Here is a 27,403-nt window from a genome sequence, read left to right on the forward strand (position 1 = left end):
CTCACGGGCACACTCAGAGAGCCGGGAAAGCTTGTCAATGGTGACCTGATCCATCTGGGGATTTGGATGGCTCCCAAGAGCTGACGTTGGGGTTGGGACGTTGAGATCAGGCTGTGGCCCTTGGAAAGTGGGGCTCCGAGGATCACTGTCCTCCTGGGCACCCAGCTGGGAGCCCACCCTCAGCAGATGCCGGCTCCGTAACTGTTCGCCAAGCCTGGAATGTGTCCTGTTGTCTCGGAAGGGCCACCATGTCGCTGCGTGACTGGCTCCCTGACCCTTGGGTCACTGTCGGTTTAGGGGAGATCATCTGCAGAATAGGCCTCTTCCCCCATAAAGCTTGCCGTGAGCACAGCAACACCAGCGACAGACCCGGAGCCCAGCGCTGGGTGCTGGCGGCTGGCCTTGGTCTCTACACAGTTTTCTGTGAGTCACCCCTTGTCTTTCCGATGAAGGACAAGGAGACACTGTCACTGCATTGGGTGGGACTTCCTCCAGCCCCCAACCAAAGTCAGCAGCTCCCTTGTGCCAAGGTCTTCTGTCTCCCCGCAGCTGGGGTCCAGGCTGCCTGCCATGGCAGGCATCTGTTGACCTCCTTGGTCTCCCCATGGTATGGCCCAACCTACGTTCCTTCAGAATCACGCCATTAAGGTGGAAGGAGTTGTCTGCTCTGTCCCGCACCTGCCTCCCGCGCCAGCTCAGTTCTGGGCCTGCTGCTCCCTATCTGCAACTCTTGCCAAATCTGAGAGGCTGGAAGTAAGGCCAAGTTCTTCACAGGCCTTGCCTCCCAGACAGCACACTGGCCTCAAGGCTCTCTGCTGCGTGCCCCAATGGGCCGGCGGGGCACACCCTGTGTGAGGGGGAAGACGGGACACCGCTGCTGGTCTCCACATCACCTCTCTGGCACCGACCCTTCTCTCTGCCTGAGATTTCTTCTGGAGGCTGATTAGCGTCTCCGCTGATGGCCACGTACCCTGGGCTGATGGGAAAGGGCTTGATGGACCCCGGCCTGTGCAGGGTCCATCCAAAACACTGGTTTGCATATTAATACATGTCCATACTGAGATGCATGGTCACTGCTGCGATCCCCCCCCCCCCGCTCCCCCCGCCCAGGGCCAGCTCCCACTGGGCTGTGTCCTGAGACAAGTGGAGACAGAAACTGTTTCTACCATAGCTCCTGCAGCATGGGATGCATTTCCCCAGAAGCCAGCTCTTCCTGCCTGCAAGAGGGACAAATTTTTCTCTCCTTACCTGGCTCCCCTGCCACCTTTCTCCTCCCAGCAGCCCGGAGACCCTTGCCCTTTTAGAGTTCTCTCACCAGGGGCACCTGGGTGGCTCAGTCGACTAAGCATCCGACTCTTGATATTGGCTCAGGTCACGATCTCGCAGTTTGCAAGATCAAGCCCTGTGTCAGGATGGAGCCTGCTTGGGATTCTCCCTCTCCCCCTTTCTCTGTCCCTCCTCTGCTCATGCTCTCTCTCTTGTTCAAAATGAACAAACATTTGAAGAGTTCTCTCTCGAGAAAAGTCCCTTGGAAAGGATTTATTCCGGGGTGCACTGTCAAGGTTGAGACACTGAGCAGTGAGATCAAATGTGCCTATGGCAGATGGCCTGTGGCCAGCAGCCCTGGTGGCCTCCCAGAGGGACTTGGCATGGGTCCACAGGGCTCTGGGGAAACACCCGCCCTCAGACCGAGTGCTTCCGACACTCTAGCCTTTGCATCTCCTTGCCGTGTTCCTTAACCTTGAGTCTAACATAGAGGCCTCTGTGTGGTTACAGCAACAACAATTTTAAGGATCCTGCAGAGAAATGAGAAACTGTAAGGAATTACAGTCTTACTCTCTGAAAATGTTTGAAAGTTGTGCATCATTACTGCGACAGAGACTCTGACTCTCTAAGTGGCAATATTGTGCTCGACCATCCAGGTGAGAAGACAACATAAGAAGACGTCTCGTGGACCTCTCCACTCTTCGGGACCGTGTGCACCTGCGGAACGTGCAGATCCAGATGTGGACAGCATCGCCTTATGTCGCCGGGTCATCGTAGCACAGATGTGAAATGGGAGTCAGGGTCCCTTCTTGGGGTCAGGTAAACCGAGGCCAAGAGGGCCTCGCGTTCTGGCTGCGGTAAGTGAGGCAGATTCGAAGGCGGGGAGATCTGAGCTTCGTGTGGGGGCTCTACCTCCGAGATGTGCCTCCCAAAGGTTGCCTCCGGGAGGCCTTGAAGTTGGTTTTCAGCAAATTCCTTCTGCTCTTTAGAGGCCGTTGCCTCTTCTGTGATGGTTTCGCTCTCAACCTCTGCTTTCCTGGAACTACCGTCCCATACTTCGAGGAGGACGGGTAAGAAAGAAATTAGTATTTGATCCTCCCTGCAAAGCACCTCACACCCATTATTTCATTGGTTCCTCACTAGGACCTCCTGAGGCTGGTGTGGTTCCCATGTGGAGTGGGGGACGGGGGTCGGAGGAGTAAAGCAAGCAGCCTGAGGTCACACGGCCTGTCAGTGGCAGAGCCAGGGTTCACGTGCAGGGCGGTCTGGCTTCCAGCCACCTCCCTCTACCCATAGCCCTGTGTGCTCGATGTGGTTTATGTCTGTCCGTTTTGCAGCTACAGAAAACAGACCCAGAAAGGACATGATGTACTCAAGCCTCTGCAGTGGAACGAGTAGAAGTCACATCTACCGGTACAAAATGCGCTACTCTTTCTCCTACGATGTCATCGAACCTGTATCTGCTGTTGGCTTCGATGAGGTGGGTGTGTGTTGACAGGGGGGCCAAGCAGGATAGAGAAGATTACCTTTTAGACGATGCCGCAAACATGCCCAGGTGTGCTTGGTCTAAGCCTTTATCATGGTGGGTGTTAGCACTCTTCGAAATGGGTTCAAATTACTTGAGCCAACTTCCCCAAATGCAACTGCGCCTCAAAGCACGGCTCATTTAGAAGGGGCTACGGGGAGGGGGCTGGTGCTTTGGCGCTGGAGGAAAATGACGGGGAAGAGCTTCTGGGTTGTTCATTGTCCCAGCCTTGATGGTTAGGCTGAGATTATGGCTCGGGGGATAAGAGTCCATTTATCTGGTTCGTTCCCACAATCTAATTGGAAAAGTGGAATTACCACTTAAGACTGATGGTAACAGAACGTCTTTAAGCTATGAAGCTAAAATGAACTGTGAAGTTACATCCAGGAGCGTATCGCTTTGACTGCGGAAGAGGTTTTATTTGAAATTAGAAAATGAAAATTACCGATCAATGCAGTAAGGATAGCACGAACGAATGGTGTTTTTCAATTGCGCTACAGGAAGATGTAACTCAGAATCAAGATGTCCTATCTACCTTCTTTCCAATTCCAGCTCCTTCCACATAATGGCGGCACATATAAATACAAAAGGCATTGGTGAGCCGTGGAGATGCCACTCAGAGTATCTGCCCTCAGATAAACCCAGCAGCAGTGACGTGGGCTTTGGGGAAATTGTACCAAAAGTGGGGACCGCTACAAACTTGTCTTCCCAAGAGAGGCAAACACTTCAAGTCAACGCCTTGGCCCCTGGCCCTTCTGTAAACCTCCAAGGCTGTGAGTTCTGCTTTTTTTTTTAATTGGAAAAGTCACGTCATGATTTTAATTAACAAGCGTAGGCCACTAAGAAAGATCTGTCCTCACAAATGCTAAAGCGAATAGTTGTCGCGATGAAAGAAATTGTTCCAAACACAACACTGGAGCGGTGGAGGGTTTATATGATACAGTTTAAATTAGTATTGTTGGTGGTGTCAGAGACTCGTGGCTTTTATTTCTTGAGCGATGCATATGGGCGACATGAGTTTCAAACATGAGATATCTATTCATTCGAGAACTATGTTCTGAATGCCTACTTATGTACCATATGCTGTGGGTACAGTGAACAAAACAGACAAAAATTCCTGCTTTCACGGAGCTTTTATTTTGGAGGAGGAGGCACAGATAAGTAGATTTCTACCGAAGGTAGTGAGTGCTGCAGGTGAGGTGGGGGAAGGGGCACAGGGTGACCGGGGGCAGTGGTCAGGAACAGTTTGTACTTCACACAGGATTATCAAAGCAGGTGAGGCGCTGAGCATTTGAAGCGGTAAGGGAGTGACATCTGTGGATATCTGGGGAAGAGCGGCTAAGACAGCAGGTGCAAAGGGCCGGCGGTGAGCACGTGCTAGTTATATCTGGAGAACAGGGAGGAGGTCACGCGGGCTTCTGTGTTTTTCAGAAACCCACCCTAAGGTAGCGTTGCAGGGAAGACTGAGGCTCTGGTGAAGTTGAGGGGTTTGACCAAGAGGCTCTGCACTTAACCACAGCAAGCACCTGCGTCCGCCATCCCAGGGATCCCTTTGTTGCTGTGGAATCCACTGGTTCAATGGGAGGCTGTGTGCGTCTTCCTCGGGAGACGTTTGAAAATGCATGGTTGAAGGCTGTTCTACTTCCTGAAAACCTTTCCATGTGTCTGCATCTCCGGCCCTGCACCGCGGTTCAAGCTGCCTTATGTCTCTCCTGGATTGCTTGAAGAACCTTCCATTTGTTCTCCTTGCTTCCACCCCAGTCCCCCATGTAATGGCCAGGATGGTCCTCCAGAGATACAAATCTGATTGGAGCGTCATCCCCGAGCTTAAAACCCTTCAGTGGCTTCCCTGCTGGGTCTATCTCCCGACCCCATTTCCAGTCTCAGCGTTTCCACCCTTACAACCTGTGGCCCAGCCACACTGGCTCCTTCTGTTCCTCAGACACACCATGCACCTTGCTGGGTCAGGTTCTTCTTCACGTGCGCCTTTGTCCCTGTCTGGAGCACTGTCCCTCATCTACGTGGTTAATCCCCTCTCTAGATTCCTCGAAGCTCTGTTCGAATGTTACTTACTGCCTTCCTTGATCTCCATCACTGCTCCCTCAAGGCCTGATGAGGTCCCCAATTCCATGTCACTCCCTGATTTGTCTGCACTGTTCCTTCATGACACTTGTGACATTTATTTTTTTTGATTATTTGCTCACTGTTATAATTCAGCATCAAGTACAGGATCTAGATGCCTGACAAGAATAAATAAATACATGCCCCATTGATAGACTCTTGGGTCCATGAAGGCAAGGATCCCTTGTTTTGCTTACCATAATCCCCTTTGTATCTAGCTCAATCCCTGACATCTAGAATATATACCACAACAGCTTCCTAAAGGAATACAGGCAGTTTGCAAAGCATTAAGCCTTGATGTCTTCCTCTGATCTTGCCTGGGAGGAGCTCCTTACAGATGCATTAATATATGAGTCCCACCTACAGTTTTCATTCTGTTTGACTTGTGAGCTGGTCCAGCGGTGTCCCCAACCTGGAGGATCCTGCTGTGTCTCTTTGCTTGCCTTGTCTCTATGGAATCTCAGAAGCAATTTTTTGGCTCATTTCTAAAAATTCTGTGAGTCTATTCAGTATGCAGAACCCAGGTTTTATGATTTTTGCTTTCCTTTCCTCCCTCTGCCCAATTTCCTCAAGAACATATTTTCTCCTTTAGTGTCAAATGTATTTTTATACAGTGCTCTAAATTCATTGTGAAATAGTATGGGAAATGAATAAATAAAAACTTGGGTTTCCAGCCATGCTAAGAATTGGGTAGGCTAGAGGTGAATCTAAGTCACCCTCCAGCCTACTCCACCGTGGCTCATGGTCCTGACCTAGGGACCCTCTCTGGATGCCCATTCTATTGTCTTCCCAGTTACCCTGTCTCGTCTTTTTTCTTAGTCTCTTTCTGGTTTGGGGAACTATCATTAATCCAGCCAGGTCATAGCTTGTTTCAATGCCATGGTTTTGCTAAACATTTTTCCCTAAGTCTTGAGTCCAGCTCATTCTGACCTATGTCCTCCCTACTTCCAACATCTGCTGGGATCTTGCAAAGAATCAGCTGGCCTTGAAAGCTGTGTCTCAGCTTCCCTGATCTCTGTATTAGGATTTCATAATCTGGGTTGACTGTGTTTGGATGGTTGTCTGCATTCTCCCGAAGCTCCCCAAATCTCCTAAACTCAGGGAATATTCTTTCTTTTTACTTAAGGTGCATATCTTGTAAAGAGGGTGCAGTCGGTTCTTAATGTTGTTTAGTCCAGTTTGAAAATCTCTGCCTTTTAGTTGGAGTACTTAGTCCATTTATATTTAATGGAATTATTATTGTGGTTGGGTTTAAGTGTACTATTTTACTATCAATTTTCATTGGTCCCATCTGTTTTCTATTTTTAGCTTTTTTTTTATCTTTTGTGGGTTTTTTTGGTTCGAGTACTTTTTAGTAGTTGATTTTCCCTTCTTACATTAACTCTTCAGCTATACCTCTTTATGTTATTTCAAAAATAATTGCTCCGGGATTGCAATATGTCTCTTTAAGTTATTATAATCTCTCACGAATTGATATTTTATCACTCTACATATACTGTTAAAACCTTATAATAGTAAACTTCCGTTCACTCTTTTGTACTTTGTGTTATTGTTGTCATCCAGTGTACGTCCTCCTATGTTATAAATTACATAATATAGTGTTATTAAGTTTGCACGAAACAATTATCTTTTAAGACAATTAAGAAATAAGAAAACTGTCTTGAATTATTCACATATTTGTCATTGCTAGGGCTCTTCTATCCTTTGGGTAGATTCAAGCTTCCATCTAGTATTATTTTTCTTTAACATGAAGAATTTATATTAACATTTCTTATAGTCTTAGTTCTTCTTAGTTCTGCTAGTGATGAATTTTCTCAGATTTTGTTCATGTGAATTTATTTCTATTTTGTCTTCATTTTGAAGGATATCTTTTCTAGATATAGAATTCCAAATAGGTAAATTTGGCCCCTCCTCCAGCATTTTAAAGATGCTGCTTCATCGTATTCTTGTCTGCATTATTTCTGATGAAGACAGTTGTGGCTCTTACCGTCGTTCTTCTCCATGTAATGGGTTTTCTCTCTGGCTGCTTTTAAGATTTTTTCTTTAAAAAAAATTTTTTTTAGGGGTGCCTGGGTAGCTCAGCCGGTTAAGTGGCTGACTTCAGCTCCAGTCATGATCTCCCAGTCTATGGGTGGAGCCCCATGCCAGGCTCTGTGATGACAGCTCAGAGCTTGAAGCCTGCTTCAGATTCTATGTCTCCCTCTCTCTCTGCCCCTCCCTTGCTCATGCTCTTTCTCTCTCTCAAAAATAAATAAACATTAAAAAAAATGTTTTTTAAACAAGAGAGGGAGACACAGAATCCAAAGCAGGCTCCAGGCTTTGAACTGTCAGCACAGAGCCCAATGCCAGGCTCGAACTCACGACCTATGAGATCATGACCTAAGCCGAAGTTGGATGCTTAACCGACTGAACCACCCAAGTGCCCCTAAGATGATTTCTTCATTTTTTTCTTGCCTCAGCAATTTGACTATGATATGCCTGGGAGTGTGTTTATTTTTATTTTTTGTTGTTGTTTTGGTTTATTCTGCTTGGACTGTGTTGAACTTCTTGGCATATGGGTTGATATTTTTTAAATCAAATTTAGACAATTTGAGCCTTTATGTGTTTTCAATTTTTTTCTACTCCAATCTCTTGTCCTTTTGGGAACTCTAACTATGTTTATGTTAGATCAGGTTTATTGTGTCATGGGTCAATCAAGCTCTTTTCATTTATTCCCACCCCCTTTTTCTCTATGTATCTGTTTGCATAGTTTATAGTGCTCTTTTTTTTTCAATTTTTTTCTTACATTGTCTAATTTGCTGATAAAGCCATCCAACAACATTTTCAATTCACCTATTTTATATTTCAGTTCAAGAATTTCTATTTACTTCATTAAAAACTGGTTTCTGTTTTTCTACTGAAATTTCCCATCTATTTCCTTATCTCTCATTTAAATTCATAAATATATTTATGTTTTTTATTAATTTCTGCTAATCCCCACATCTGTCATATCTGTATCTGTGTCAACTGACTTTTTTCTCTTGGTTATTTGTCATATTTTCTTACTTCTTCTCATGTTTAGTAATTTTGATTATATGCTGGGTATTGTGGATGCTACACTGATGAGGGTCTGGATTTTGTTGTCTTCCTTTAAAATTATTGGGTTTCGTTTTGGCTGTCAGTGAAATTACGGGTGGGTCAGTTTGATTCCCTTGGAGGCTTGTTTTTTAAACTTTGTTATTGTCGGTCTCATGTAGACTTTGCTTATGGGCTAGTTTAGCCCTATTTCTAAGGTGCGACCTTTCTGGAGATTTAGCTGCATGCCTGGAGGATTTTATCAAGGTCTCCCTACGTTGGCTGTTGAGAATATCAATATTCACCAGTGCTATTATATCTTTAGCATCTCTATTCAGCCTAGAGCTTTCCAGTAGTCGTTGCTTGCCAGCCCATGGTGGAGTTTTTTCCTGCACATGCACAGCTTAGTGTATGACCAAACGCTTAAAAGGACCCCGATGCAGATTCTTGAGTTTCCTTTTCTGTGCAGCTCCCTCCTCTCTGGCACCCTGTACCACAACTGCCAGTGCCCCGGTGGCCCCAAACTTTGATAACTGCTTCCTCAATTCAGCAATGTTACCATGTTGTTTTGAAGAAAGTGCCGTCTTCCTGCAGTGTAGATCAGAAAGTGCCTTCCGGTGGAAAGCCAGAGAAATCATAGCCCTTACGTCATATCATTCCCTACTCTCAGGGATTATGATTGGATGCTGACTCTTGCTTCTATATATTCCACGTCGTCTCTAAATACACACACTGTATATTCTGTCTGTTTATCTATCTGTCATCTATTGATCCATCTATCATCGATCTATCTATCATCTCTCTCATCTCTTTATCACCTAGTTTTATAGTTGTTTTCAACAATAAGGATCATGTGTTAGCAGTTATTCCCCTGTGGTCAGAAGTGGAATTTTTATCACCTCCTTTCTTAACTGTGACTAGAGGTGGTAAACCACTCTAAAGCCCATTTTTCTTCTTTCGGAAGTGAGTGGTGATTATTCACTCTTGCAAATAGATTGGCCAGTCCCCCTTTTGCGGGTCATACTGAGGCAGAGGATAGGGGTATGGGATGAGATGAGATAAATTCTTAGGGAAGTCTACAGTAGGTACTAGCTTTCATGATAGAAGTTGCCAGCAGGAATGGGTCGTCAGGGCTGGCACAGGGTTGGATGTTTTCCTTCCAGGTGGAGAGACAACCATTAGAGTCCGGCTCTTGGTTTCTTGCCTCACTCCAAGCCTTCTCAAGTGGATTGAATGTTTTATCTGATGGATGCGTATGGGAGTAGAAATGGCAGTGTTCAGCTCAATCCCACTCTTCTGCTCTTCTTTTGGGGATTTGGCTGCCTGGTTTATTCCTCCTTGGCTTAGTTGATACGGTAACACGCAGGAAGACGGTAGGAGCTCAATGCATGTCAGAATTAGAAGTTATTAGTATGACTTAGTATTTTTACTTTGTTTTATTTTCACTTCCAATTGATTCTCTGTTCCAAGGGGCCTCTAGAAAACAAAACTTGAGCAATCACCTTAGGCCTACCTTTCCTTGTTAGTGTCTGTAATGAGGAGGGTGGTCTCCCTTGTAAGGGAATTCAAGTGGGGGAAAGGTTGACACTGATGGAATCCCTTGACCCACCTCAAAATCCCTGAGATTAAATCTGGCCCATTCTTACGTGGCTTCTGTTTGGAGACACTCAGGGTCATTGGGATTGTTCATTCCACATGGTTCAGAGACGTCAAAATAACAGCACGACTGCTACCAACTGACGGCATGGATGCCCGTTGAGCAAGCTGGGGAGCAAAGAGGGTTTGAAACGTGCTGGGAGGTGAGGGAAGCCAGGTTTAGGGGGGCAAATCCGGCCTCTGAAACGGAGGGTGGATGGGGGGCGGTGGGGGAGAGGGGAAAGTGGGTGATGGGCATTGAGGAGGGCGCTTGGGATGAGCACCGGGTGTTGTATGGAAACCAATTGGACAATAAATTATATTAAAAAAAAAAAGAAATGTCACTCTGTAGATCAATGACAGGGTGCTGGGATTGGAACGATCTCAGAGCTCGTTCCTCTACACGGAGAGTTCTTACCCCTTCACACGGAGAGTTCTACCCCTTCATTTACTTCTCCTGCATTTGTAGAGTTATGGCAAAGAACCAAAAGGCAGTGTGGTATGACTCAAAGACCAGAGACTCTGGAGACCGACTGTATGGAATGGTGCCTCGTTTCATCACTTCCAGACTGTACGGCCTTGGGAAAATCTTTTGACCTCTCTGTGCCTCAGTTTATTCATCTATAAAATCATAGCGACCTCCTCATAAGGTTCGTGCAAAATTAAGTGAGCTCAATGACATGAGACGAAATGAGATAGTATGCTATGCTTTAAATATTATTAGTTATGCTAGGTAACATTTATTAAATATTTCTTCTGTGCCAGATTCAATTCTACGAGCTTTGCTCGTGAGGACTCATTAACCTTCACACATAGACTCCTATGAGATAGGTCACTATTATTATCTCCATTTTAGAGATAAGGAACCAGTTTCCTAGCTGGCGCTGGGGCCGGGACTCCAGGTCTGTCTGTCTGAAGCCCTTTCTTTGTTCTCTGGTCCCTCCTGCCAAACCCCAGCAGGTGTGTCCTCAGAGAAAAGGTCAAGAACGAGTATCTAGGCTAAATCTTCATTCAGCAGAAATGAGAAAACAGAGGCCCCACTTGGGAGAAGTGGCTTTGTTTTGTGTTCTGCTCTGTGATGGTCAGTCAGGAGACAGAGGAGGGGCTCAGGAAAAAACAAGTTTCTTATACTCACAGTCCCCGGACACGGGAGGCATGGTGTGGGGGACCACGTTGTAAAACACCAGGGTGGTCAGGAGATGCAAAACAGGAGAGGGGGTGCACTTGGACCACCGCCTTTTATTGGGGCTTCTGCAGCTGTGGGGGTGATCTCTAGCTGCCAAGTACCTGGTCCTGGGATGATTAAGGCAGAAGACTATTGCCTCCAGGGGCATGCAGACCTCAGAGACGAGGTCTGGCTCTGGACTAGTTTGCATATCAAAGGGACGCTCTAGGCTGAGTTCTTTGCTACCTCTAAGAATTGGCAAACCCAGGGAGGAGCAGTCTCTTGCCAGCCAGAAAGCCTTTTTAAGACGTCAAAACATCATGATATACAATCAACCAGTCAATCAACAAACCAAACACACAGTACAAGCTACGTTGGGACCACCTGACACTGGCATTGGAGATAGTTTTGGGACCAGGATTCCAAGTCTCCTAGCCTAGTACTCCTTAGGAAACACTCTCCACCCCCCCCCCCCGCCTTGTTGACAGTTAGGCGAGAGGGGGTTTCCAGCAGCCTTTCCAGCAGGCAGCAGAAGGCCAAGGGAGACGGATCCCCGCCGGTGTGACTGACTTCACCTTGCCTCAGACACTTGTTTGCACAGCGCCTGCCTTACGTGTATGTAGCTTTCACTCACATCCTCTCATCTTGATTCTTCAACAAGCTTAGGAAATAGGTACAGTAAGTCCTCTTGCAATTGTTTCCATTTGAAGATGCAGAAGGAACAGCCATTCAACTCCAAGCCAGGTGTGGTGTTGAGAGCTTTCAAGGAACTGGAGCCATCTCAGCCCTCACAACGACTCAAGACCTTGCTACTGACTTTTTCCTCACGAAACAGATGAGCAACTGGTTTCAGAGGTTTGGAGCCATTCCCCTGAGGTCACACCCGCTGGCCAGTGACAGAGCTGGGACTGGAGCCTCGGTTATCTCCAGAGCTTCTCCAGTGTTGATCACCCCCCAACCCCAGCTGCCCTCTGGGCACAGAGTGCCTCCCTCCGTGAACATCGCTGATCGTTGTCAGGGCGGGAACCCTGACCCAGATCTTCTGCGTGGAAAGCCTGTTTCCCTCTGTTTAGACGCCGCGGGCTTTCCACCAATAAGCTGGGATAGAACCACTCGTGGTTCTATTATTTAATGTATTTGGGGGGAAAAGAAGTCTCAGGAAAAATGTTTGGATTACATTTCACATAACAGACGTTTTTAAAGTAGAACCAAGGTCTCTTGAGACACTGAAATCTGAGGGAGGATTCCAACCTTCAGCCCCGGAAGCAAAAAAGAACGAGCTTCAAGTACGATGGCCCTTTCTGCTTGTCTTCTGGTCCACCTCTTTCCAGAGGCCTCCGAGGTCTGTATGGCGTTTCAAGCATCATGGCCAGCTTCCCACGCCCACTTACTGTGTCTCATGCAAATGTGTGGGGACTTTTGCCTTGTTCACATGCCAGCAGTACCTTTGATGTGTGGACTTCGGTCCCTGGAAAGATTAGTCGTCCAGGACTTTTCCAGAACCCAAAAGTCACCATCACTCCCTACTTCCGCTATGGCCGCTCTTCCCTTCCCGTTCCTTACCCAGACCAAGGGACACCTCTTTTCCCTCTGCACACATACACGTGAACACTGAGGAAGGAGGATATTCAGGATGAGGATCTCGGTCTGAGATCTCTGCGTTCGGCCTTCGTTCCCCTCTCCCTGCCCCGCCGATTTGCAAGGCCACCGAGCCCTACGTTCTCCACTCCTTCCAATCAGACGCATGGAGACTCCAAAACACTGTCGTCAGACCCTAAAGCAGGGTGACAGGGGCCTGAGACTGTGGCTGCAAATCTGCTTTAAAATCGCGAAGCGTTATGCAAGTGGGAGAGGTCGGTACTGGAGTCATTGCTTGTTATTAGTAAATACAATGGTTAGCAACAGGATCATGGCTGTCCTACCGAACGATCACCGGGGTCCGTCTCCGTGTTCGTCTTCCCCTTGGGCTAGAAGCCCCATCCTGGACTCCCCCATGTCAAAAGCAAAGGAGAACTGAGCCCACGGCCGCCCCACCGATCCTCAGAATAGATGCCCTCGCGTATTTCAGATGTGCGGTTCGGGTCTTACCCCCGGGGGTACACAGGCTCTCGCTTCCTTTTCCCCGAACCAGTGCCAGTTTAATCTCTGCGTGGAAGGGTGATGGTGAGTTTTACGTGTCCACTTGGCGAAGCCGGTTATTCAAGCAAGCAGGGATTCAGGTGTTGCTGTGGAGATATGCTGTAGACTCGCGTGCCCGCGCCCGTGGACTTCAAGTAAAGGAGGTGACCCCCCGGGCATGTGCGCGGGCCTCCTTCAAGCAGCCAGAAGGCCTTCGGATCAAACATCCAGGTTTCCAGAAGAAGAAAAAGAAGGAATTCTGCCTCCAGACTGAGGCGCAAGCTCCTGCCTGAGTTTCCAGACTGCTGGCCTGCCCTTCACATTCCCAACTCCAGCCCCCAACGTCGTCCACCCCGGACGACTCTCCAGCCTGCCTTGTGGAACTGGGACTAACGGGTGCCCACAGTCGCACGCGCCACTTCCTTAAAATACACCTCTCCGTACAAACATTAGCTTGGTTCTGTGTCTCTGGAGAAGTCTGCCTGATTCCCAAGGTCATGGAGGACATTGCACCCTGAATCTGCTCTCTTCCGTTCATCTAGTTTGTCCTCCAGATGCTAATCCTGGGGCTTCCGCCCCCACCAAGTGAAGAGAGGGAACTTTCTGGAGTTTCTGCCTCTCCCCGTGTGGGCAGCCGGTCTCGGGACTCCACCCCGACACGGACCTCTCCCACCTCCCTCCTCCACCAACTCACTAGGGAGAACCACCTTCCCACCCCCCCACCCCCCCTTGGGTGCGCCTGGGCAATAGGATTTGGCCACCTGAGCGATCCTGGTGAATTCCATCACCGCTCTGAACGCCGGGGAAGACGCATCCGGGTTCCCAGGCCATTCCCACCCAGCCCCTCCCCAGCACCAATATTTGTCTTGCGAATTTGCAGGCGGCCTCGCGCGCGCGCCTGCACCCTTGAGGAAGCACACGGATAGTCTGAGCCTTGGGTTTGTTTGTTTTCCATTTCCTGGGATCTGGGAGGAAGTGTTATACACACAGCGATAGGTATTTCACCTCCAAAGGATCCCAGGCATGGAGTCTGAAGAGTCACATCTCATTCAACAATCCTTTCCCCAAGTTCAGCGATCAGACAGATAGACATATGGAAGGCGCTAAAGTTAGGTACCGCAGATACGAGAAAGATGTTCGCGCCGCACCCGCGTTCTTCAGCCCTCGGCGCGCAGAACACCATCCTGTTAAAAGCGGTCTATTTTTGTGGCACTCTTTTGCTTATATTGAGATATAAAATTATTAGTCTGAGGTTGGCTCCCATCATCAGAGCCTCAGATTCTTGGAGAGTGGCCCACAGTCTGTTCCAGTCACTCCCTGCCAGGGACAGAGCCCGCACAGGAGCAAAAATAGGTCTTCCTGCCGAAACCTGCTGAGCTACCGGGAAAGCGATGTGCGAGAAGAATTGAAGACCCTGGCCTTAAGAAAGTTTCGGTGTTCTCCGCAGGCAGACTCGCCCTTGGTAGGTGGCTGATAATATGAAATTATAGAGTTTCAGCGGATATCAGGGACGGAGCTAAAAGGGACTTGGCAGTCAGCGGCCCTGTTACAGGAGAGTTTTGCATATAAATTACATATGCATATGACATTTTAGCTCCAACTTTACATGTGTTTTGGAGGCTGGATTCAGCCTTGTCCCCGCCTGTCTGTTTGCTTTCCCCTTTGCTGCATCAATATTAATCCTGCTGTTTTTAGTTAGTTTTGGAGGAAAGCACGGGTTTTCTTCTTCTTTATTCGAAACGGCAAGTGGGACACGGTGGGTTTTTTCGTGCGCTATCAGCGCCCTTTATATTTTCATTATTTTTTAATTTTTTTCGCGAGCCCCTGGCGTCCTCCAGTGCGGAAAAATGTGTCCGGTCTTTCTCTCTGGTTAAATGTTTCCAGGGTGATTCCTGTCTGCCCCCCCCCTCCCCCCATGCCCTCCTTTTCAGCAGGTAGATTTTTTTTTTTTTCGATTAACTTCTATTGTCCATTATTTGTCCCTTCTTGGAAATCTGAGAGCCCTCCCGTGGGGAAAAGTGTGACTTCAGAACACGGAGTTCCAGCCTTCACCTTCCATAAGGATGAGGGTGGGCTCCGGGGAGAGTGACCAGCTTGACCACCCCAGCGAGTCAGAGGCTGAACTGAGACCAGAGCCGGTCATTGAAATTCTTCTCCACGATGGTCGTATAGACCCCGCGGGGACGGGAGGGTCTGGAAATTAGAGCTTGTGGGTCAGATCTGAGGTGCTCCCTGCTTTGTTGTTGTTGTTGTTGTTCAGTGAAGCCTAGGCCCGCGGTGGGGCTTGAACTCAGCACCCTGAGATCAAGAGTCACGTGCGCTACCGACTGAGCCAGCCCGGCGGCCTCGCCTCCTGCATTTTGTTCAGCCTGAAAGCGAAGCATGGTGTTTGCGTCTTTAAATGGTAGAAAAGAGATCGAAAGGGACGTGACATTCTACGGAACTGGAACCTCCGTGCCCATACAAGCTGTGGTGTGGGTGCACAGCCGCATCCATTCGTTGGCATATTACCTGTGGCTGCTTCTGTGCTGCAAGGGCCGAGGACGGTGGTTGTCGCTGAGACGGGAGGGCCGGCAGAGCCTAAAATACTTTGCAGAAAAAGTGTGCTGGCCTCCGCGCGGGCACGCACGCCTTCATTCTCCAGACAGATTGACGTAGTTAGCATTTTCTTCTAATTCAGTCAAACCTTTCCGCTCATTGCTGGATTTGGTCTTCACCGTTTATATTAAGGGAAGAGACCGTCACAGCCAGATTCAGATTAAGTCTTTTGCTGGGCATTTCAGATACAAAGTAATGCATGGGAAGTGGGTTGTGGACTGACCTTCGGAGTCCCCGTTTTGAATTCTACCAGTGGTATCTCAAAATGGCATTAATAATTGTCCATCAGCTGGAACAAGAGGAGAGTGGATGTTTGAGTCTCCACTTTGTAGACTGGCCCATTCTGGTATTCGTAGCAGTCACTAAGCTGCTTCTTTTTTTTTTTTTTTTTCTTTTATTTTTTTTTAATGTTTACTTACTTTTTTTGAGAGAGACAGAGACAGAATGCGAGTGGGTTAGGGACAGAGAGAGAAGGAGACACAGAATCCGAAACAGGCTCCAGGCCCGAGCTGTCAGCACAGAGCCCGATGCGGGGCTCGAACTCACGGACCGCGAGATCATGACCTGAGCCGAAGTCAGACGCTCAACCGACTGAGCCACTCAGGCGCCCAGGCGCCCCCCCACGTTTTCTTTTTAAGTTTATGTATTTATTTTGAGAGAGAGAAAGAGAGCAGGAGGGTAGAGAGAGAGAATCCCAAGCAGGCTCTGCACTGTCAGCACAGAGCCCGACGCGGGGCTCGAACTCACGACCTGAGCCGAAGCCAGGAGCTGGACGCTCACCCGACTGAGCCACCCAGGCGCCCCAAGTCACTACGCTTCTTAGAAGGGATGTTGACAAAGCATTTCTAGGCTGGTGTGAACACATGATAAAGAGAGCCCTAAACTCTTTCCTAGGAGGAAATACTAAGGGAAAGGGACCTGCGATCTCTTGGAAGGAGGGGTAATGGGAGGCAGGCATGAGAATTAGCGCCAACGACCTGAAATGCTGTGGAGCAGAACCGGGATTCAGCTTGCATTTTAGGTTACGAGCACCAAAGCTGGGAGCTGCGTACGGGCATGTTTCGGCGTATTAGAACCAAGATTCCATCAGCTGAAAGCAGTGAACCATGAAATGGGCAACAGGCCCGGGAAGTGCCCTTTCCTGGAGATGGCTGACAGTCCCTGACGCAGCCTGTCCTAGAAAAGGTTCCAACATTTGTTGTTCGGCCCCCCGAGCGCCTAGCGCGTCTCACCCAAAGTTGAATGGATTTGAGTCCCTCCCCCATCCCGCTCAAGTTGCATTCGAACCGGGGTCGCCAAGCCTGGGTTCAAGGGTAAGGGGCTAATTCCGGCATCCGAATTTCTGCTTGAAATGGTTTGTAGAAACGCAGTTCAGTCAATTTATTAATTTAGTGTACAGGGGTTTGGGAAGATGTGGCCAGCCGCACCACTAACACAGAGTGAGATGCAGGGCAGCTCACGTGTTGTTCCAGAACGATTTTTCAGGGGCGCCTGGGTGGCTCAGGAGGGGAAGCATCTGAGTCTTCATGGCAGCTCAGGTCATGAGCCCACAGTCAAGAGATCGAGGCCCGAGTTGGGCTCTGGGCTGGGCATGGAGCCTGCTTAAGATTCTCTCTCTCTCTGACCGTCCTCCACTCACGGGCACACACTTGCTACTCTGTCTCAAAAACAAATAAACATTAAAGAAATTTTCTGAAAACATTCCAAAGCACCAGCCAGGCCCTTAGCTCTCCAATGTGGGAGACTTTTTTTTTTTTTTTTTTTTTAGTTTTTTTTTGTTTTTTTTTTTTTTTTTTTTTTTTTAGCACACCATCGTGTTTTCCGTAGAGATAATATAATAAGAAAAAGGAGACTCATTGGTCTTGTTATGGCATTAAAAAGAGCCAGCAGTTGGCCAGACAGACTGATTCTCTGTGATTTGCATGTTATCGAGAAGCCTCTGGCTTGCTGAAATTCTTCATAAAAACTCCAATGGCGATACATTTCAGATGTCCCAGTTTTCACTAATAAAGAGCTTGCGGAAATGTTCTCTGAGTAGATCCCTCATTCACACGACAAATATTTACTGAGAGGCTGTTGCAAGCAAGGCGCTGGCAAAAGCTATGATTCTTTATATCTTTTCAGGATTTGGGCTGTTTTCGGCGTTGAGGATTTCTTGCTCTGACAAATATTTGTGGGGTATCAGCTCTGTGTAAGACACCGGGCCGGGCGGAGTATGATGGGAGACGCGGTACGGGGTCATGGCTAAGAATACTTAGTCTTCCAGAGAAGACTCTGGAGCCAGACTCTCTGGATTTTAGCCTCACCTTCTCTGAGCCTTTGTGGGAATGTTCCATAACCTCCCTGGGCCTCAGTTTATTTACCTCTAACATGGGGACTAGAGGGCGCCTGGGTGGCTCAGTGGGTTGAGCATCCTGCTTCAACTCAGGGGATGCTCTCATGGTTTGTGGGTTCGAGCCCTGCGTCGGGCTCTGTGCTGACAGCTCAGAGCCTGGAGCCTCCTTTGGATTCCGTGTCTCCCTCTCTCTCTGCCCCTCCCCCACTTGTGCCTTGTCTCTCTCTGTCTCCCTCTCTCTCTCAAATATAAACACTAAAAAAAAAATTAAGATCAGCATGAATTTTTAAGTTCACACTAATAGTGATCTTTAAATATACACATGTACATACAATGGTCCTTATTTTTAATTTTGATTTAAAAAATTTCTTGGGGCACCTGGGTGGCTCAGTCGGTTGAGCGTCCTGCTTCGGCTCAGGTCGTGATCTCACGGTTCGTGGGTTCCAGCCCCGCGTCGGGCTCTGTGCTGACAGCTCGGGGCCTGGAGCCTGCTTCCGATTCTGTGTCTCCCTCTCTCTCTGCCCCTCCCCCACTCACACTCTGTCTCTCTGTCTTTAAAACATAAAGAAAACATTACAAAAAAATGCCTTTAAAATGGGGGCTGGAACTACCCCCCAACAAAGCACAGTCGTGAGGATTACGGGAGTCAGTGTGTGTGAAGCTTGTAGACCAGAGTCTGGTGCATGGCACAACCCGATACTGTTACTTTGCTGAGCTATTCAAGAGGCTGTGTTATCCCTGTATCTTTCAGTTGTATGGCAGTTTATACATTGCCCCCGGAAGCATCCTTCTGATGCTCACAATTGTAAGATTTGGGGCACGTAGGGCAGTCTTTCCATACTCTTTTTACACTTGAAGAAATGAAGTGCAGAGTGGGTAAGCGGCTTGCCCGTGGGCCCCCAGAACCAAAGACCTCAACCCTCTCAGTACGATACCTTTCCCGCTCGTCTTTTAGAATCGGGGCCATAGGACGGGTCGGTCCCTCCCGGGTGGGCGCCGGCTGTGAGCCAAGGGACCTGCTGTCTTCAACGGCACAGTGAAGTCAACACGCTCGGCTCTCCGAAGCAGTGTTCCCTGCAGGAGTCAGGAGGCTGGGGGCTGGGGGTGTCTTTCACAGACCTGTTTCTAGAACCGTTCTCCTGTTTATCTGGGGACCTTGGAGCCAAGTAGGAGACACCAAGAGAAACAGAGCTGATGCAGAGCAGAGCGGATGTGGCCACACTCACTGCTCTCTACCTCCAGGTCGGGCCTCTGGCAACATCTCTTGTGCGAGAATGATTTTTAAAGGTACAGCTCGGGGCTTTGCGGCAGCGACCTTGGAGCATTCACCGGACCCACCGGGAGGTCATGAGGACGGCTGAGGATCCTCTGAACAAATCAAGAAAATTGGATAGAGATTTCCAGAGTGTTTTCTGGGGAATCCTTTAACCCAACTACGTGGGATGTTTAATTTTCTGTGTCAGTCTGGCTGGGCTACGGGACCCGGTTGTTTGAGCAAACACCCGTTTAGATGTTGCTGTGAAGGCACTTTTAAATGAGATGAACACTTAAATCTGTAGACTTTGAGTAAAGCCGATTATTCTCTGGAATGTGGGTGGGCCTCACCTAATCAGTTGAAGGCTCTAAGAGCGAAGCCTGAGGTTTCCTGAAGAAGAAGCAATTCCGTCTCCCGACTGCAGCATAGAAACCCCACCCGCGTTTCCTGCCTGTCGGCCTGGCCTGCCAGCATCTAACATCAACTCTTACCTGAATTTCTAGTCGGCAGAGGTTGGACTTGCCAGCTTCCCTGCACACAGGAGCCGAATTCTTAAAATAAATCTTTCTCTCTCTCTATTTCTCTCTCTCATATATGTTGTATTTTAGTTGGGGAGACAGACAGTCCAAAGCACCATAAAGAAAATCAAGCCTAGGGACGCCTGGGTGGCCCAGTGGATTAAGCGTCCTACTCTTGGTTTCGGCTCAGGTCGTGATCTCGTGGTTCGTGAGTTTGAGCCCCCAGTCGGGCTCTATGCTGACAGTGTGGACCCTGCTTGGGATTCTCTCTCTGTGTTCCTCTCTTCTCTTTCTCTCTCTTTCTCTCAAAATAAATGAGAAAAAAAAAAAAAAAAAGCCCAGTGATACGAAAGCAATGGCTGGTGGCTGGGGCCACCTTAAGGAGATTGGTCAGGGAAGGTCTCTTGAGGAAATGACGTGTGGCCGAGAACGAAAATAGGATCCAGTTGGGTGAAGGCCAAAGGGAAGAGCATTGCAGAAGGAAGAAGAGCGAGTGCAAAGGTCCTGTGGTGGGCACGGGCTTGGAGCGTTGGAAGAACAGAAGGCGGTCGGGGGGCAATTGAGCTCCCAGAGGTGAACCGATGGGTCGCACAGGACCTTTTAGAAGGTATTCTTGCGGCGGAATAATGAAAGCAACCTTGATAGCTCCTTCATGCCAGGTGGGATTCTAGCCGCTCTCCATATGTCATGTCTCCTCCCTACTGCGACCCTGCAAGCAGACGTCGTTATCCTCATTGTACTGACAAGGACAGGGAGGCGGAGAGATGGGGGATTACCTTCTCAGGGTGAGTCACGGCAAACCCGTGGCGGGTCCCGGATAGAAACGCGATCCGGTGCCCTTCAGACCCCACGCCTTATTGAGATGTCCCCGGTCGCCAAGAGGAGTTCACTGGACTCAGGGCCAGCGTCCTGGTGCTTCGTGAACGTGCGTGGGTTCCCAGGCCCTGGAGGGTCATGCCTCCTGTTGACCCTGAGCTGAGTGGCGTTTCAGGACCCTGAGAGGGGAGCACATTCTCATCAGGACCTGCCAGCCGCTGGACAGCCACCGGAGACATCAGGTTACCCTTCATGCCATGAGCCAGAACGAGGACCGAGCAGCGATCTTCCCTTTCCCCGGGTTGAATTTGAACTTGCATGGGGAGGAGGTATGTTTTCGCCGAAGAGAACGGGGAGGGGCAGGCCCGCGAGGCAAGCATGGAGGGAAGGGCAGAGAAAGAAAGGAGAAAGGAGCACAGCCTAGTAGGCAGGCTGTGGTCTCAGCCTTCAAAACCCCATTGCTCCTCTGATTGATACTTTTCAATTATTCCTTCCCATTTCACTGACATTTGAAATGCTATTTTTTTTTTTTTCGGAGCGATAACTTCACATGCGTAGGCTCCCACAGTCCTGGTAACCCTGTTTAGCTGTAGTGGTAAATTGCTTCCTTGTACAACATAATGGCATTGACAGCACAGGGACTGTTGCGCTTAAATTGGATCTGAGCTTTTATGCGCTCTCCTATTATTAGCTATTAAAATCTCTCAGACGGCACCCACCTCAACACCCCTTATTTCTTCTTCTTCTTCCTCTTCCTCTTCAGCGTGGTCTCTTTTTCCCCCCCCTTTTACAATAGCGATCGGGTTTTCCAAATCTGAAACCCAGACAACTGACTTGCAGAGTGGAGGAGAAGAAGATTTCTCGTCTCGGAGGCCGTAATTCCCATCCCGAGGCTGAAAGGTGTAAAATTAACGCAAACTTAGTAAAATGCAGTATTGATTTTCTGTGATTCATAGGGGGATCTGCTTTTCATTACAATAGGGGGTCAGCGCTGAGCATATAATACGGGGAGGCTGAAAGGCTTTTGTGTGAATGACTCTTTGCGGATGGAAAAGGGGGGGTGGTCGTCAGATGCTGTCTATAAACCCAACTCATGCTTCCCCTTCCTTGGCACTTACAGGCCTGTCTGCCCCCCCCCCCCAAGTCTTCGAGCCCCCGCCCCGCCGCCCCCCTCCCCAGGACAGGAATAATTCAAGGTGCCCCCTGCCCCCCCAAGCTTTTTCATCTGCATGGGTTTTTCACCATGTTCTAGTTTTTGCCTGGTTAATGCTCTTACTAACACGCCATCACCCCGCTGAATAAAGGCAGTGGCCTGGAGGGCATCGGCACACACAATGTCATTTGAGCATTAATTTCCCTCTTAAAATAATAATTAAAAAAAAAAATCAGCCGCACCAGGTACGGATTTTTTTTCCTCTGCTTGTGTTCTGTGAAGATCCAAGAGCTCTCTCTTGGTCCCTTGACCCCCCCCCCCCCCCACCAGTTTGAGGTTCTCCGGCTTCCCGGCTGCCTCTTCTTCCCGGACGACTTCATTATTGGCACTGGAACGAGGTGGGGCGGTCCCAGAGTCTAAAATATCCTCCACGAATTCGGTTTAATATTGTGGACGTCCTATCATCCAGCAGGAGGCGTGGGGTGCTTCTCATGGGAATGACGGTCAAGGTTGCAGGTGCAGTGGCTCAGGGCTGACCTTGAACTGGCTCCCTGCTGAGAGGTGGGCGCAGCGCAGCTTTGGGGAGCCCCCCACGGCCCCCCGCGGGGCCGCAGGCTGCTTCAGAAGCGGACTCCCGCCCGTTTGGAGGCCGGCGCCTCTCCTCCCGCGGGGTCGTGGCAGAGATGCCGGCAAGTCGACCAGAACGTAACTTTGTAGCTCGTGTGTTTCCTAAATGTCATTAATAGTCAGGAACGCTGAATACAGAAGGGCAAGTTAAATCCTGTCATTGAAACAGCAAACAGCTTTAGTCAAATGTATTGGCAAAGGATTAAAAATGCATCAAGGATGTAGTTGTCTTCTCTATGGGAAGCCCTTATTAATAGTCTGAAGAGTGGAAAGCTTTGCCCTTACACAATCAGCACCGTAGTCGTTTCTTTAAAAATATGTTTTAATGTGTGAAATTGCAGGATGCCAACGTTGCCATTAAAACCCCTCTCCAGTTCCAATAATTTCTCCACTTACATTCCTTTTCCTCCCTCCCCCCCATTTTTTTTTTTTTTTTTTTTTAATTCGACTTCTTCCAAAGCATACTTCCAAGCGGTCGGAGCAGACACGCAGGGCTACTGGGCAGCAAATGCTCACAGCTCCTGCTTCTAGTTCTGCCGGCTGTGGCCACGGAGGGTGGGGGGCGGTCCTGCTGCCCCCCCGGGGGAACCCTGCTCACCGGGCGACCGAGGGCAAGAATGCCTTTCCTTCCGGGGAATTCAGGCTCCAACGTCTGTGGCAGAAAGAGCACGATCTGGTCCCGTCTCTGTCTTGTCATTGCTTGGGCGCCCACTGCACACTGGGAGGTGTGTATGTGACGGTGCCGCTCATGTTTCGCAACTCTGGGGTCCATGTGGTCACAGAGGACGCCCAAGGTCAAGAGTGAACGTGGATCAGAGCCAGGCTTGGGTCTATCGGATGTCTCAGCTGCTTCCCCGTCCCCTCCCTCCCCTCCCCTCCCCTCCCTTGTTTCCTGTTGCGGCTCAATCTAGTTATTCAGTAGACATTTTTCTGAGCACCTATTGTGTGCTGGCGTCCAACATGAATGACGCAGCATCTGCCCTCAGGCACCCAACTTCTTTCCCCAGCACACGACCCCAGGAAACCTGGGGCTGGCTGTGGGTCTCCACTCCCGTCCTTTTCCAGACCTGTGTGCTCCAACACCATGACCCGTGGCGAAATGAGAAGTGTGTGAAAAAAAAAAAAAAAAATCACCCCTCACTCCTGTCTTTCTTGAATTTCTACCAATCCCCAGGGCAACGGGTGACAGCCACAACAGCTTAGTGATCCTCCTCCTGGCTCCTTCTGCCTTGTGTTTTAGATTCAGCGCTCATGTGCCATATTGTTAACACTCGCGCTCACGGACGACTATTGTCGCACGCGCACACACACTCACGGAAAAAAAAAAAAAAAATCAATGCAATTTGAATTTTTCCTCCCCAGCCCAGTCTTTGGTAAATTGTTGTGGAGAGCTATTGATCTCTTATTGCGATGTGATTTTTCAACAGCATTAAGGTAAACACAGTCTTATTGTGTTCATTTTACTGGATAACACTTATCGAGACAAAAGGAGATACATAGCTGCTGGGGCTACTCGGCTTACCTCTAGGAAAGATACAGTGAATCACCTCCAATAAAAACAAAGCCAAACAAAAAGCTCTCCATGCTGAACGGATCGGGAAATTGCTGTCTTGTCACTAATTTTGATTGAATTGAGTCGACAGTCTCTGAACTGGTTCACTGATACAACAATAGAAAACATTTAACTGTTTCTTACGCTTTTACGCATAGGAAGCGGGTGTTCAGAAAGTCAGTAGGATGCGTGTGTTCGAGGCTCAGACCCATCGCAGATGACAGATTGCCCGGGCCTTGGATCCTGGGACTTGAGGAGCTCAGATGCTCTCCGGGAGAGCGCCCGCGGCCGCTGCTGACTTGACTCTCGCCCAGGGGTAGGGGACTGGGGCCCAGAGTCGGCGATGTTAATGACCACGTGAGCTGACGTTTATTGAGGGCTTTCTACGCATCATTATATGTATCATTTCATTAAATCCTCACGGCATCACCATGAGGGCACTGCCTTAACGACCCCCATGTCTCACAGGGGGCAGAACTCAGCCGTTGCCAGAGCTGGTTAAGAACCAGTCTTGGGTCAGGAGGCAGGAAACTTCTCTTCTGCCTGTAGCTTCACTGATGGACTTGCCTCCAGTTCCCAGCTGCTACTTGCCAACATCGAAATTAGGCTTCTCCAGAGAAACAGAAGCAATGGGATGAATCGATATACGTACTGGGTAGGCTAGCTGGCCACAGACCCAGGGAAAGAATGAACATTGCAGCTCAAGGCTGGAGGCCATCTGCTGTGAGAATTCCTTCTTGCTCAGGGGAGCTCAGCCTTCTCACCTAAAACCTTCAACTGATTAGATGAGGCCCACCCACATGATGAAGGATAATTCTGCTTTAGTCACAGTCTGCTGTTTTAAATATTAATCCCAACTAAAAAAAAATACCTTCACAGCAACATCTAGACTAGTATTGGACCAAATCTCTGGGTACCGTGGCCAGGCCATAAAATTAACATGCAAAATTACCCATCACACAACTTGTCACCTATACGCATCTCCTGAAAGCACACATAATCTCCAAACAAAGACAATAACAAGGTCATGCTTACACCTAGCACAATACACCATCCCATGCACAACCGAAAACGCATTAACCCTTTCCCCAGCACGGGATGGGAGTCCTTGGGTGGCTTTTACTTCTCCTTGGCATCTTGTCATTTGAATACTTGCAAAGTTAGCAATACTCTACTAGATGTTCCGGCAAGTTGCTAATGTTTCTGAACGTTGGTCTCCTCCTTCCTGAAGCGGGGAAAGTCGCCCCAACCCCACCGCCCCGGAGGGGGGGGGGTGACGGTTCAGTGGCCTGGGGCTTGTAAGACGCCCCACGCCCAGTGAATGCAAGCCGTTTCCCCCTTTCCTCTTGGAATCGCGTTTCCACCTCCAGCACGTGGTGGCAGGCTTTGTCTGTAAAGGCCGGCGAGTAAGTATCTCGGGCTTTGTGGGCCAGCACGGCTTCTGTTCCCCCCGTTCCAGCCTGTCCTTGCAGGGCGAAGGCAGCCATCGCGCATGGCTGGGCAAATGGGCGTGGCCAGGAGCCAATACAACTTTATTGCGGTTGCCCAGAAGTGAACCTCGCGCCGTTTTCATGAATCATAAAATTCTGTTCTTTTCGACTGTTTTGCGAGCATTCAAAAACGGGCAACCACTCGCGGATCACGGGCCCTACGGGGGGCGTAGCGCGCCACGCCCCCTACTGGACTCCGAACCGGGTATGCTTTGCTCCGCCCAGTGCTCCCAGCACATTTCCTACCCATCCACTTACTAATTTATTAACAATTTCACCGGCCCAACCCACACAAAGGCAAACTTTGTTCTTCCCGGTTCCCCGGGGAGCCTTCATTTGGGGGTGTGGCCTGGGGAGAGACCCGCGAAGCCACGCGGTGTGGTCTATTAAAGCACAGCTGTTCCTCAATTAGGACTCAGAAGATCGTCCTGCTGTTTTACGGTGGCGCGATGTGCCTTGTGTTGTCAGCAGGCGCCACGAGGCGGGATCGCGGCTCTTAAGTCTCTCCCTCCGCCTCCCGCGGACGCCCGTCCCGGGAGGGGGGGGGGGGGGCCGGGTTCCCACCCCCCTGCTGCCTCCGCTGTCCTCGGCCCTGCCCCGTCCAGCCCCAACCACGACCGGGGGGTACCGCTGCCCCCCTGAGGTCCAGACCCTGGTCCGCACCCCAGAGGGTGGCGGGAAACCGAGGTCACTGTGGGTGCTCTGCAGATGCAGCCTGAATAGCATGGTGTCCTTGCTTTGACCCAAAGGAGGCTTCCGCTGGGACCGCTGACGTTGCGAACAGCCTCCCATCGTGCTCCCCGCAAAGGGAAAGTTGGCTGTGGATTCCGAAGGTCTAAGCTTTAAGTACCATTTACATCGCTCCCATTTCCTACAACCAATTAAAGGGCCCATCAGAGAGAGTACTGAATGTTCTCAGTCTCCCACGCAAGCCCAGCTTATTTTTACTTCTGTAATATTTAGGATATTATTTTCCAAGGGGCGCCTGGGTGGCTTAGTCAGGTGAGCGTCTGACTTCGGCTCAGGTCATGATCTCACAGCTCTGTGAGTTCCAGCCCCACCTCTGGCTCTGTGCTGACAGCTCAGAGTCTGGAACCTGCTTCAGATTCTGTGTCTCCCTCCCTCTCTGCCCTTGCCCACTCACACTCTGTCTCTCTCTGTCTCTCAAAAGTGAATAAACATTAAAAAAATTAAAAAAAAGAATATTATTTTCCAAGATCATATGTGAGTTGGCCCCACCTACCCATCAACAGTGGCCCACGCCAGGATGCCCCAGGGCCTTTGCACTGTCTTTCTTGGCCTCCTTTGGTCTTCCCTTAATGGTCACCTCTTCCCAGAGACCTCTGCAGGTCATGCTGTCGAAAGGCATTCTCCCTCTTATCACATCATCCTGTTTATTTGTACAATTTGCAATTCTTTTTTTTTTAAATGTTTTTGTTTATTTTTGAGACAGAGAGCGACAGAGCATGAGCAGGGGAGGGGCAGAGAGAGAGGGAGACACAGAATCCGAAGCAGGCTCCAGGCTCTGAGCCGTCAGCACAGAGCCCGACGCGGGGCTCGAACTCACGGACTGCGAGATCATGACCTGAGCCGACGTCGGACGCCCAACCGACTGAGCCACCCAGGCGCCCCTGTACAGTTTGCAATTCTTTGGTCTGCTTCTTCTCCCCATCCTGTCACCCTCCGCTGTCATGTAAACTGCATGAAAGCTTGGCCCAAAGTAGGAGCTCAATAAATCCTTGTTGACCAGATGACTGAAATGTGTGGCAAGAGAAAGAACATCCCAGACTGGGGACTGCTCTGGAAGAGGAATCAGAGCCCTGGGATTCAAGATCAGCTTCAACACGTGGTCGCTGGGGTCTGGGGCCAATCACTTGGCCTTTGGGCAGTGGTCTCTACAGCCGAGGAACAGGGGCAGTGCTAGAACCTTCCCCTTTAGGAGCGCTGGGACCGTGAAATGTCGCAAAGGTTATAAGCTTCACACCATGCGACACATCTTAGTCACCGGGGACGCTGCAACTCCTGGAAGGCAAGGACAGAGGGAGGCCAAGTTTTGTCACCGCACCATCTGGCAGAATCCCTGTTCACTTTCCATAGTCATTGGTGGGCCCGTCAAAGCCAACACTGAGGAACTGAGAATAAAAGAATCATTTCCTGCAAGAGAGATTGTCTGGT

The sequence above is a fragment of the Panthera pardus genome, unplaced genomic scaffold, assembly GCF_024362965.1.
Source record: "Panthera pardus isolate Hobbes unplaced genomic scaffold, ASM2436296v1 HiC_scaffold_24, whole genome shotgun sequence".
Lineage (NCBI taxonomy): Eukaryota > Metazoa > Chordata > Mammalia > Carnivora > Felidae > Panthera > Panthera pardus.